The sequence below is a fragment of the Danio rerio genome, chromosome 23, assembly GCF_052040795.2.
Source record: "Danio rerio strain M-AB ecotype USA chromosome 23, GRCz13ab, whole genome shotgun sequence".
Classification (NCBI taxonomy): Eukaryota; Metazoa; Chordata; class Actinopteri; order Cypriniformes; family Danionidae; genus Danio; species Danio rerio.
In genome coordinates, this window is record NC_141043.1 from 25,525,294 (window position 1) to 25,536,446 (window position 11,153).

General features: G+C 33.0%; 1 long non-coding RNA gene across 1 annotated transcript in view; it reads right to left on the reverse strand.

The window, feature by feature from the left end:
- Nucleotides 1-2,185: 2,185 nt before the first annotated feature.
- The window catches only part of LOC147838204 (uncharacterized), a 73,846-nt gene continuing 64,878 nt past the window's right edge, over nt 2,186-11,153 (reverse strand). The window contains exons 5-6 of the long non-coding RNA XR_015523528.1: nt 3,813-5,248; nt 2,186-3,717 (exon numbers count right to left, since the gene is read on the reverse strand). This is a non-coding gene — a long non-coding RNA (uncharacterized LOC147838204). The remainder of the gene's footprint in view (nt 3,718-3,812; nt 5,249-11,153) is intronic.

Below are 11,153 nucleotides of genomic sequence, written 5' to 3' on the forward strand. Positions count from 1 at the left end.
GTGGTCCTCCAGGAACGTGGTTGAGAAACACTGCCCTAAAGGACATCAGAACAAGATGTATGGGGGTCAGTCCTTTAATACTGAGAAATATTTAACTCTGATTTGAATTTTTAAATAATAATGTTAATACTTGAAATAATAGATAATATAAATATACATTTGACTACCCTTATAATGGTTCAAACCATTGGGAATGCATAATCGTGCCAATCAGTCTATTCGAGAAAAAAGGCTGAAATTGTCAGATCTAGAGCACCAATAGACGTTGTGTTCACAAAGACTTTGTTTTCTTGTAAAATAGGTGTTTTTATTTACCTTTAGCCTGAAGGTAAAATTAAATTAGATGCATAGTTTGTAGTTAACCAAGAGTAACATCTGAAATTGCTAATTAGAGAATACTGTAGGTCAGATTACAAACTTAAATGCATTTTATTAATAAACTAAACGTAACTAAAAATAAATACATAAATGACTGAAATATGTATTATACAAACTAACCAAACAGTTGACCCCGCTGATCGTCTATTTACATTTCACACACTGACTACAAGTAACTTTTCTTTAAAAACTTATTCTTGAAAGAAAACAAAATAACTATAAAAAGGTTTAAAGCACCAAAAGTGGCCCATATTAAAGTTAATTTTATCACTTATTAGGCTATTTTTGTTATCCATGACCTTTCAAAATGTACCTTTTTTACAAAAGAGATTAGAGAAATTGTGAAGCGCTACATTGTTAATATTAATATGTTTTAAAATTTGTATTATTGCAGTTATTAATGCAGTATTTAAACCTCATAATTAAATAGGAAAGAAGGTGAATATCTGCAAAAAAGGTCCACTTTTTGAGAAAAAACAACCTTTTTCACCAGGCTGGCTATGGGCCTGTATTTGGGACATTCAACCAGAAACATACATTTTCACTTATAAAAAATGTGACAGGTCCTGATGCTTGTCATCCTCAAAAAATCATATACAAAACAAGCATAAAATCATACAATTCAATGACAGAACACATCCTTGATTACTCTCTGCTTCTGTATGAGAGTAGTGACATAGCCAAGTCATATAGCCTTAAATATAGCCATTTGTAGAATTTATTTATAATTTCAGGTTTTTAATCAATTGATGTGAGTGGTAACAACTTGCTATTTCTGAAGTTTTTTTTCTAAATAACAAAACTATTAAAGCAGTAGGTTCAATTGGGCTGAGGGCAAAGGCAATGACAGGGTTTACAGTGTAAAGTGTTTTTAATAAAGAACAAAATCTGAGAACCAAATGAATGACATATTCCTTTAGAGAACAACTCACAGAAACTAACCATCAGTCCATTTTAGATATTTTTGGGATGAAATATATTTTATTTCTTGTATTAATGGCTATTATTTCAGGGACAGATAATGTGCATTTCCGGTTAGAATGTCCAATTTATTAGTATACTTTTTACAAACTCTTTTGAGTAATACAATTCGTGTGAATAAATATTTCGATTAGCAGTTTGATAAATGTTTAAGCTTAAATCTCCTAAGTCTTGGTTGCAGTTTTGATTCACAGTAATATTGCACTTTCGTATTCACTTTCAGACTGACTGCACTCCGACCCAATTGCAGCCTTTAGTGCAATGACTGCATTTCCATGCTTGAAGACACTGATTCATGTGGCTCCTCTCTATATGACTCAACAGACAACGAGGCATCTTGGCAACTCAAACTGTCTGGAGACACAGCAATAACTCCTCCATAGACCTTACACAATGCACACTCCTCCTGAGCCCATCTCTGTGGTTGTGAGTGTTTCTCAGATGGTTGTATTATAGGGTGGAGTGGATGTTTTCCCTGTGATGTAGACCTCAATGACAGCGAAGAGGTGAGCAGTTATGACAGAAACAGCAACTTACATTACACTAGCTAAGAATCATGGTCTCACCACTGAGGGAAATTTTTACATGCTGAAGTCTTTTACTGTCCCCTTGTGTTCACTCTGGTTTCTCACAAATCCAAAGCTGCTCTGACGGACCAAGAGCAATCACGCCACAGAAAGATATACTATTTAGTAAGAAAATCCAGGATTTTGCAAAGCCCTTTGTTTCCTAATAGTTTCAGTGGCCATTCTGGCACTGGTTCGCATTGAATTTGTTTCTCAGCAGTTTAATTAAAGAATTTATATTTTAATTTATTTTTTATTTAGGCTTCAGAAACACATATCCTTAATTTTTATGTATGATGGAGCAATTCCTGGTGCTATTCGGACATCTTTGCAGATTTCACTAGCTCCACATGAGTATTCAACTGCTTAAATAACCATCACAATTTGATGCTATTTACAATACAAGCGCACAGCATGTTCAACTCAGCACACATTGTTTATATATTCGATAAGCTCTGTGACTGGTAGAGAATGAATCTACTAATCGAATGAAAACACTCCACTGATATATTCGAATGTGCTAGATTTGTAATGCAGCTTCGTAGACCAAGGGGTTAGTAACCGGTGGGTGGGGGGATATGTCCCCCTCACTTTTAGAAACAGACCATTTAGAAACAGGTGATTATTAATTATATGAATGTAAACTTTTGGATCTCATTCAGCTGTCCCCCCACTTTTAAAATGTCTGCTACGCTTCTCTTGTAGACGTCACATGATGATCAGTAGTCTAGCATTTGGTACCTAATTCAACTTATAAAATTATATTTATATTTTAATGAAAATGTTATTAAAGAACCAGAGCTAAACTTAAATGGAATTAGTCTACTTGACAAAAAATCTTATAATAAATATATTCAACTAATTTTTCAAAATAAAAATGCAATGTTTCTAAAGGGCAAATTTCACTGGGCATCCTTTATTGACCTGATAGACTGAACAAAAGCCTGGCTATTACCTCATAAGTACTGCATTCCCAATAAAACAAAAGAGGTTTATTTTAAAATTCTTCATAAAATATATCCAGTGAATACTTTGGCAAAGTATATAGGGGTTGATAGTTCATGCTCATTTTGTAAAACTAAAGACGAAACCCTGATTCACATTTTTTTTTTTAGTGTGAAAACACAAAAAGCTTTTGGAATAGCTTATGTCTCCATATGGGTAATTACATTGCTTCTTCCAGACCCTTTCAAGATTTTATTTGTTACTATAAAAGTAAAATTGATATATCAGAGAACTACATTATTAACTTTTTATTTTGTATGGAAAATATTTTATTCACAAACAAAAATTCTCAAATTCGCAGCCTTTTTTTTCACATTTTTTAATTGAAATGAATGTTTTTATTAAATCTCTTTGACTGATTAAAAAAAGAAAAGTGAAAAGGTTTTTGAAGTATTATGATAATTATTTTTAGAAATATCACGGATGCATAAGTCTTTCTTTCCTCTTGCTGTATTTGCGTTATTTATTTATCTGTATAATTTTTTTTCTTTCTTTCTTTCTTTCTTTCTTTTTTTTCAGTTTTGTGTGTGTTTCAAACTCTTTCTGTGTGGAGTTTGCATGTTCTTCCTGTTTTTGCATGGGTTTCTTCCGTGTGCTCCAGTTTCCCCCTCTGTCCAAAGACATGCACTAAAGGTGATCTGAAAAAGCTAAATTGGCCGAAGTGAATGTGTGGGTGTGAATGCAAAAGTGTTTGGGTGTTTCCCAGTGTTGGATTGTGGCTGGAAGGTCATCCGCTGCGTAAAACACATGCTGGATAATTTGGTGGTTGATTCTGCTGTGGGGACCCCTGATTAATGAAGGAACTAAGCCAAAAAAAAAAGATTGAATGAATGAATGTATTTGCTTGGTATCTCACTTGCTTTATTGTGACGTATGCTGTACAAGCCAAGAAAAAAATGGTATCTTGATGTCAACTGTTGTTTTTGGATAAGGTTTGTGACAAAGGGATGCACGTTCCATTCTGTCTTGGCTCTTTGACTAAATGACAAAACTAAACTAAATTAAACTAAATTTTCAAAATTCATAGTTCAAATGTGAGGCAGGTTGCCTTGGTTTAACAGCTGCCACTCTAAACCCAAAATGGCCATTTGCGTGAGTGTGAATTGTATCGAATCCAAATAAGGTCAATTTGACCCACACCAAAATAGTCGTAAAACATGAAATGAGGGTTAGATTATCATGATTAGATACACTTTCAATAACAGAATGTGCATCATTTTTTTTGTTACCATTGCAGTGTTTGTAATTCACAAATTGAGCTGCAATTTCATGGTTAACAGCAGCTGCACATCCAATGTTTTATTTTTTTTAATGTTGATAATTTTATTTCAGGTTATCATTTTTCCTGTGAGGGTATTAAAAATGACATTTAAAGGGATAGTTCACACAAAAAAAGAAAATTTTCTAAATTTTCTCACCCTTAAGTTGTTCTAAACGTTTATGAATGTCTTTCTTCCGTTTAACTCAACTGCTGCTTTCCAACATTCTTCAGAAAATCTTTTTTTTTTAACCTAAGAACGGTTTTGGAACAAGTAGAGCTCAAGTAAATCATGATGCAATTTTCATTTATGAGTGAATTTACCCTTTATGTATTTTTACACTATATTGAGTTAAGCATTACAGTTTTATAAGTTTAAGCATTGCAGTTTTGTTAGTAATCATTGTAGCTGTAATGTGTGAGAAGTATTAATGTAACAGCACAACTATTTTTTCCCCGATGTGTGAATTATTTATATATGTTTGTATTGAATATAATTGTAAATTCAATTAGGTCAGTTTGACCTCATAAAACCTGCAACCAATGCAAACATAAAATGAGGCTTGCATTTATATGATTAGCCCAAGTTCTTTTTGCCAAACCAAGTGTGTTTCAGTAATGGAAAGCATGCAGAAGTTGCACATTAACCACTGCCTGTTTGTATTTAGACAAACAACCACACAACCAAACAACCAAAGAAAACACATTCATCTCCCCTGCTCACCAAAGCTACTCTGTCCATATTAAACTATAGGAATGTCACACACAGTCAGACTCCAATGGGACAAAAAAAAATCTGTCTGCTTTCTAAGAATTGTGCTGCCAGCTTAGGAAAGGGATTAAACCATTTCCATTAAAAGTATTTACCTTAAAAGGAAGAAAACAATATATGTAAATTTAGTTCATAAAACTACAAATAAACAACAGTTTTTGTATGGTTTTGTCTCACTTCTCCACAAACGAATGTTTGATTCTGGGTGACTCACCTGCTGTGTTTCCTCACCAGAGCTCCACACGTTTCTGCACAAGCACTTCATTCTTTTCAGGAACTGGAACTGAGCTGCAGGAATGTGAGCATGAGCAGCGTGTCATAAGGAAAGGGAAATTTACTGTGAGCTAATCCCACCGTCACACAGCACTCAGGCACATTCACTGACTCATTCTTACAGCCGGCTGGGCAAACTTTCTTCAGCACAGATGCTGTTTATTTCATATGGAAGCCATAAGTGAGGCCATGCTGTGAAATGACACACTAGCACTTTGCTTTTTTTGGCAGTGCAGAAATGTACTGTACGATAGGATGTTTTTAAAGACCTATTATTCTGAGGAATTTTTATTTATTTATTTTTATTTTTTGCTTAGTAATTGTTAATCTAGTTTTAAATACTTAGTTATTTGCATATGTTATTATCTTTACATCAGAATTTATAAATGTAAAATAGCTTAGCTTCAAATGATAGTTCCAATGCAATCCCCTCAAAATATGTTTAAATTCGTTTTTATGTTGTAAACAAAAGAAATATTTAAGTTATTACTGACTTTCATGGTATTTATTTTTCATACTATGTATGTCAATGGCTTTCGGTTTCCAACATTCTTCAAAATATCTTATTTTGTGTTCGACAGAAAAAAAAATAAAGCTTTACTATCCCTTTAAACTTTGAAATATAGCAGTTAAGGTGCACGTTTTTACATTCCAGCATAATATATGAGTTTAATTGATTCTCTTTTATTATAATAAACAACAGTTAGGCCTCACTTTCTCATGCTTATTATTTGCTTAATGTTGCAGAGTTTTGAGATTCAATGCAGCTTTAGAATGTGAATTCAGGTAATGTGGGGGGGGGGGGGGGGTGGATAAAATTGTATTGCTTTGGGATTAGGAAAAAGTTCTGTCATTACAAATACGATCTCTTAAGCTTTAAAATGTGCTGTGGTGGGAAAGACAGCCCTTTTCTGCCATCTTGTGTTTACAGCTGAATGGCACAAGTGCAAGAAGCTGGAAATATTTTCAAATGTCCTGAGAAAATATGAAAGACAAACCTTAAGCGCAGAAAGTAAATGCATTTTTACAGTTGACATGAAAATGGTGTAAAGTAAATCCTGGTTGTTTTAAATTTGTAAGCTGTTTCCAATTAACCGTATGAGTCCATTGAACTTATATTATGTTAAACTGACTTAGAACAGCTTGTGTAACTTAGAAAATTAGAACATAAATAACTTTAATAAGTTACAATAAACAAAAAACATATGCTGTCCGGACTAATTGATCATATATATATTTTTTACAGTGAAGGTTGATATTCCATGAACATTAATTATTGGTCTTTATAATCATCAGACGATTATAAGACAAAACTACCAAGGGGATTTTTTCACATGTTGTCTAACCAATTTATATATTATATATTCAGACACTAGATATAATATTCTGGTACAATATTGAAGTACAGGTTTGCATAAATATGGAGACATCATCAGAAGACTACAGGCTGACATTAAGGTTAAGTGTACCCCTCATTTTTTCTCTTTTTCAAATAGACATTAATAATTACATTAAGTCTCTCTTTACCTCTTCTAACAAAAAGGCAACTATATGTATGTTCCTTTTTTGATGTTTTTATGTAATTTGTATTGATGGTATTTATACTGTAAATTCCTTATTTATTTTCTTATACTTGGTTTAATATACTTTGCAATTTATCTATTCATTAATTTATTAATTGATTCATTATTTTGTTTGTACTCACTGCTGATATGTTGTAAACTCCTGGCTCTTTATTCATCACAGTTGTTCTTCACAACTGTATTATTGAGCAAATTTTAATAATAAGTCTGAACCAGCAAAAAAAATGATAGCTGTGTAAATATTGTCATGCTAACAGTTGTCAGAATAATTTTTGGTTAACTGTAATCCATTAAATGCTGTTGCATAAAAAATGTTACAAGACTTTATATAATACAATAAATATTAACATTTTACTCAAACCCATATCAAGTAAACCCAGACTAGCTAGCAATTTCCCTGTGTTTTCTTATAAGTAATTTATCATAAATAAAAAAATACAATACTGTAAATAAAGGAACATTTAATTCAAATCAATAAAATAGTTAATACAAATTATAAAATAAATAAATCCGTAAATAATGTGCCATTAACAGGTCAGGGGTATGAGAAGCAATCTTTATCCAATTTTGTGTATCAAGCTTTAATAATATTTTACTTTTTGTAAAATTGTAGAATGTACCAAATAATTACAGATTTTTGTTTTAATTTTACAGTGGGCTTCAGTTTTGAATGTTCTGTTACTTCTGTCATAAAAAATATGTCACAACTCAAACCTTTTTCCTTCACTTTCATCAATTAGTGAAGCTTGTTCCTTGCCACTGTCACCACTGGCTTGCTTGGTTTGGGACATGTTGAGCTGTGCATCAATGGATTTGCTCTTCAGTGTTTGAAATTTCAGAGATGAAATTTAAACCAAACTGAACTGGACTGAATTGAACTAAAAACTGGTATAACACAGTTTTAATTTAGCTTTTGTTTTTGCATCTAAAGAAAAAAAATGTATCTTAAGTCTTGAACATGGGTCACAAATTTGCTTATTCAATTAGTGACTTGGGGTCCAATTTTTAACAATTTTTTAATCAAATCTTTTAAATATTAATCCTTTATGATATAAATCTTTTGGTTTAAAATGACAACTAAAAAATTTAAAACTTTTCTATTCAAGTCTGAGTTCAACAGTGGTGGAAAGAGTACTGACAAATCATACTCAAGTATAAGTACCATTAACAAGAATCAGTCCAAGGCACTCGAATAAAGTGAAAAAACTGTTTTTTCACTTTATTCGAGTGCCTTGGACTGATTCTTGTTGCTGTTTTGATGAATCCCTTACCCAAACCGACCATACATTTGAGCTTACCCCAGAGCGCTTTTTGTTTGTTTTTTCTGGATTAATATAAGTACCATTACTTTCCATTACTTGCAAGTAGAGTAAAAGTATCTGTTGTAACTATTCCTCAAGGTATGAGTAAAAAGTAGACCTTTTAAAGTGCTCAAGAGTAGTGAGTATTCAGTATTACACTATGAAAGGTTGATGTGTTTACAATTTGTGCACTGATGTGTAAACGTAACATTCTGTAGTGCATTTAGTGACTGTTTAAGGCTGTTTAGCGATATCAGTAATCATACAGTCTACATACTTCATTTTATCATCAGTAACATGCAGTCTATAGACCATTTTTAGGGATGTTAACAAAAACAATGGTCCTAATGTGTTTCCTTTTTTACATTTTTAATTTCTATTGCTTCCGAGATCCAAAAAGAGGCACATATTGATAATTAATGCTATGGTAGCAGTTTTAACATTAAGTTATGATTGAATACCTCTTGTTACAGTTATGAAATTGTTTGATAACAAGTGGGAAATGCTCATGGGCCATTGACATGACCACATTTAATTGGTCTATAAACAGTCTCTGCTGCGTTTATAAAGCAGAGTAAAAAAGTAAGAATATACAATCACAGTACATTATAAAGAAAAAGGAAAGACAAAAAGAAAACACTTTGAAAAATAAAAAACAACAACAAAAAACTAAAGAAAAACAAAAACAAGTAAATGAGTTAGAAATAGTTTCAAAGTAATCCTGCATTTCAGTAAGCAAAATATAAAAGACAGGTTTTTGCTTTGAAAATTAACAATTATGTATATAAAATTTTCTTGATAAGATAAGAAGATTGAGAAAATATATTTTCTTTTTATGTAAAGCTTCTGTTTTTTAATTAACAAAACCAAACAAAACATTTTCCCATAGTAAGGAAACGTCTTTATTAACATTCTCAATTACTTAAAGAGAAAAATCTTTCTAAAGCAAATTAGACTAACTGCATTGCCAAAATAAGTGAACTAGAGATGCGTTTATAAAGCATCCGTGTCTTGGAGTAGCTCAGTATGATGCGACTTACTTTCTATGTTTTGATCGGACATAATTTTTTTCCACTTAGCCAATCCGCATAGACAAGAAAAGGAAAATAGTTCATGGAAAATAGTGGAGTAAACTCTCACTCAAGGGAAAGTAAAAGTACACATTTTTTAAACTACTCAGTAAATTACAACTCCTGAGAAAAACAACTCAATTACAATAATTTGAGTGTTTGTAATCTGTTACTTTACATCACTGCAATTCAATTGGCAATTTAAACATCTGAAGTGAGCTTTCATTGCTCCCTACAGTCCTTTACTGATCAAATTTACGCAGGAATACAGTAGTGATCAATGTTTCAGTAACTCTTCTTATCATTCGACATATGTAATTTCCTTAAATGCTAACCGCTCTTATTTGTCAGTCATCCTTTATGATGAGATGAAAGGTTGTGTGGTTTTGAAGGTTATACAGCTCGTTTTACACTTCTGGCTGAGCTGGAGAGAGAGTGTCCTGAATTAAATTACCCAGCACTCAGCTGTCTCTCGGTGAAATTCACATTTTCCTGTGCAGTGTTAGCACAATATGCTGAAGATGCTGATTACTGGCGGTGAGCGTGCAGACACTGCCGCTTACATCTTCTCTTTTTCGCCAACCTTTTAAAACCTGTAATTTCAAGGGAATCAATACACAGTCCCACCAGGCAGCCCGCAAATCACTGCCCTTCTATAGCCGAGCATGTGTGGCTGACAGTGGCTTTGACAGGCCACAGTAAAGCATCAACCCCAGATCCGCAGACTGTCATTTAGAGATGCCTTCCTTTTAAAGTGGATGCAGGAGAGCTAGGCTGCGTAATCAATTTTAAAGCTCAAAGATATGGATGGAGGTTTGTTCAAATGCTAAAACAAATTCAAAACCCTTTTTTTTGCTATGGTTTTTGCTAGAATGTAGTTTTAGAAGAAGAAAATTTACCTTGACACATTTTCAGACAATGTCTGTAATTTATTTATTTATTTTTTCTGAAACATGAACCCCACAAAATTAAAACTGTAGTAAATCTTTGTAAAAATAAAAGATGTTTTCAAAAAAGAATCACTGTACACAAGAATCACTGTTTGTTTCAATTTCAAATAAAAGCTAATGCTTATTCCTTCATTTTCCTTCGGCTTAAGGTTGGTTTATACTTCTGTGTCAAGTAATCAGCACAACCCATGGCGTTTGCCTTGCGTATAGTCGTTCATTTATACTTCTGCATTCTGGTTTTGTTGCTATGCAATAGCACTTTCGAAACGCTAGCTGGCAGTAGGTTTTTATGTTCCTCTGAGTTTCTTTATGGGTGTTTTGTTTTTTCTGAACGCTACATTACAAGTAGCTAAAACTCCCTCAGGAACCAGGAACCAGCGGATGTGCAATAACTTTAATCATAAGGTAAACAAAAAACAAAAGTTTCTGTCTGGAGTTCCCCTCATGGGACTTAACACTTGTAAACACTCGTTCCATCGGGCTTGCGACTCTCAGCACCATCCACACTCATCACAGCTACCAAGCCGTCCAATTACAGAGCTTGCACTAAGCGTCGTTGCGACGTGCACTTGAAGCAGAAGTATAAATCAGCCTTGAGTCTCTTTATTCATCAGGGGTCACCACAGCAAAATGAAACGAGAACTTATTCAGCATATGTTTTACACATGCCCTTCCAGCTGCAACCCAGTACTGGGAAACACCCATACACTCTAACATTCACACACATAAACTAAGGCCAATTTAGTTTATTCAATTCACCTATAGCGCATGTCTTAGGACTGTGAGGAAAACTAGAGCACGCACGGCAACATGGGGAGAACATTGTGATAACCATTGAGCTACCGTGTCACCCTAAAATTGAATGTTTTATTATTAATACTTTCAATACATTTTACATCTCATTAATACATTTATCTACTCTTTATTTTAAATTACAAACCTCTAAACTATTTTATTTGATTTATGCTTAAAAAGGATTACAATTACAATAAAAAGGACTACGATTAAAATTTTAT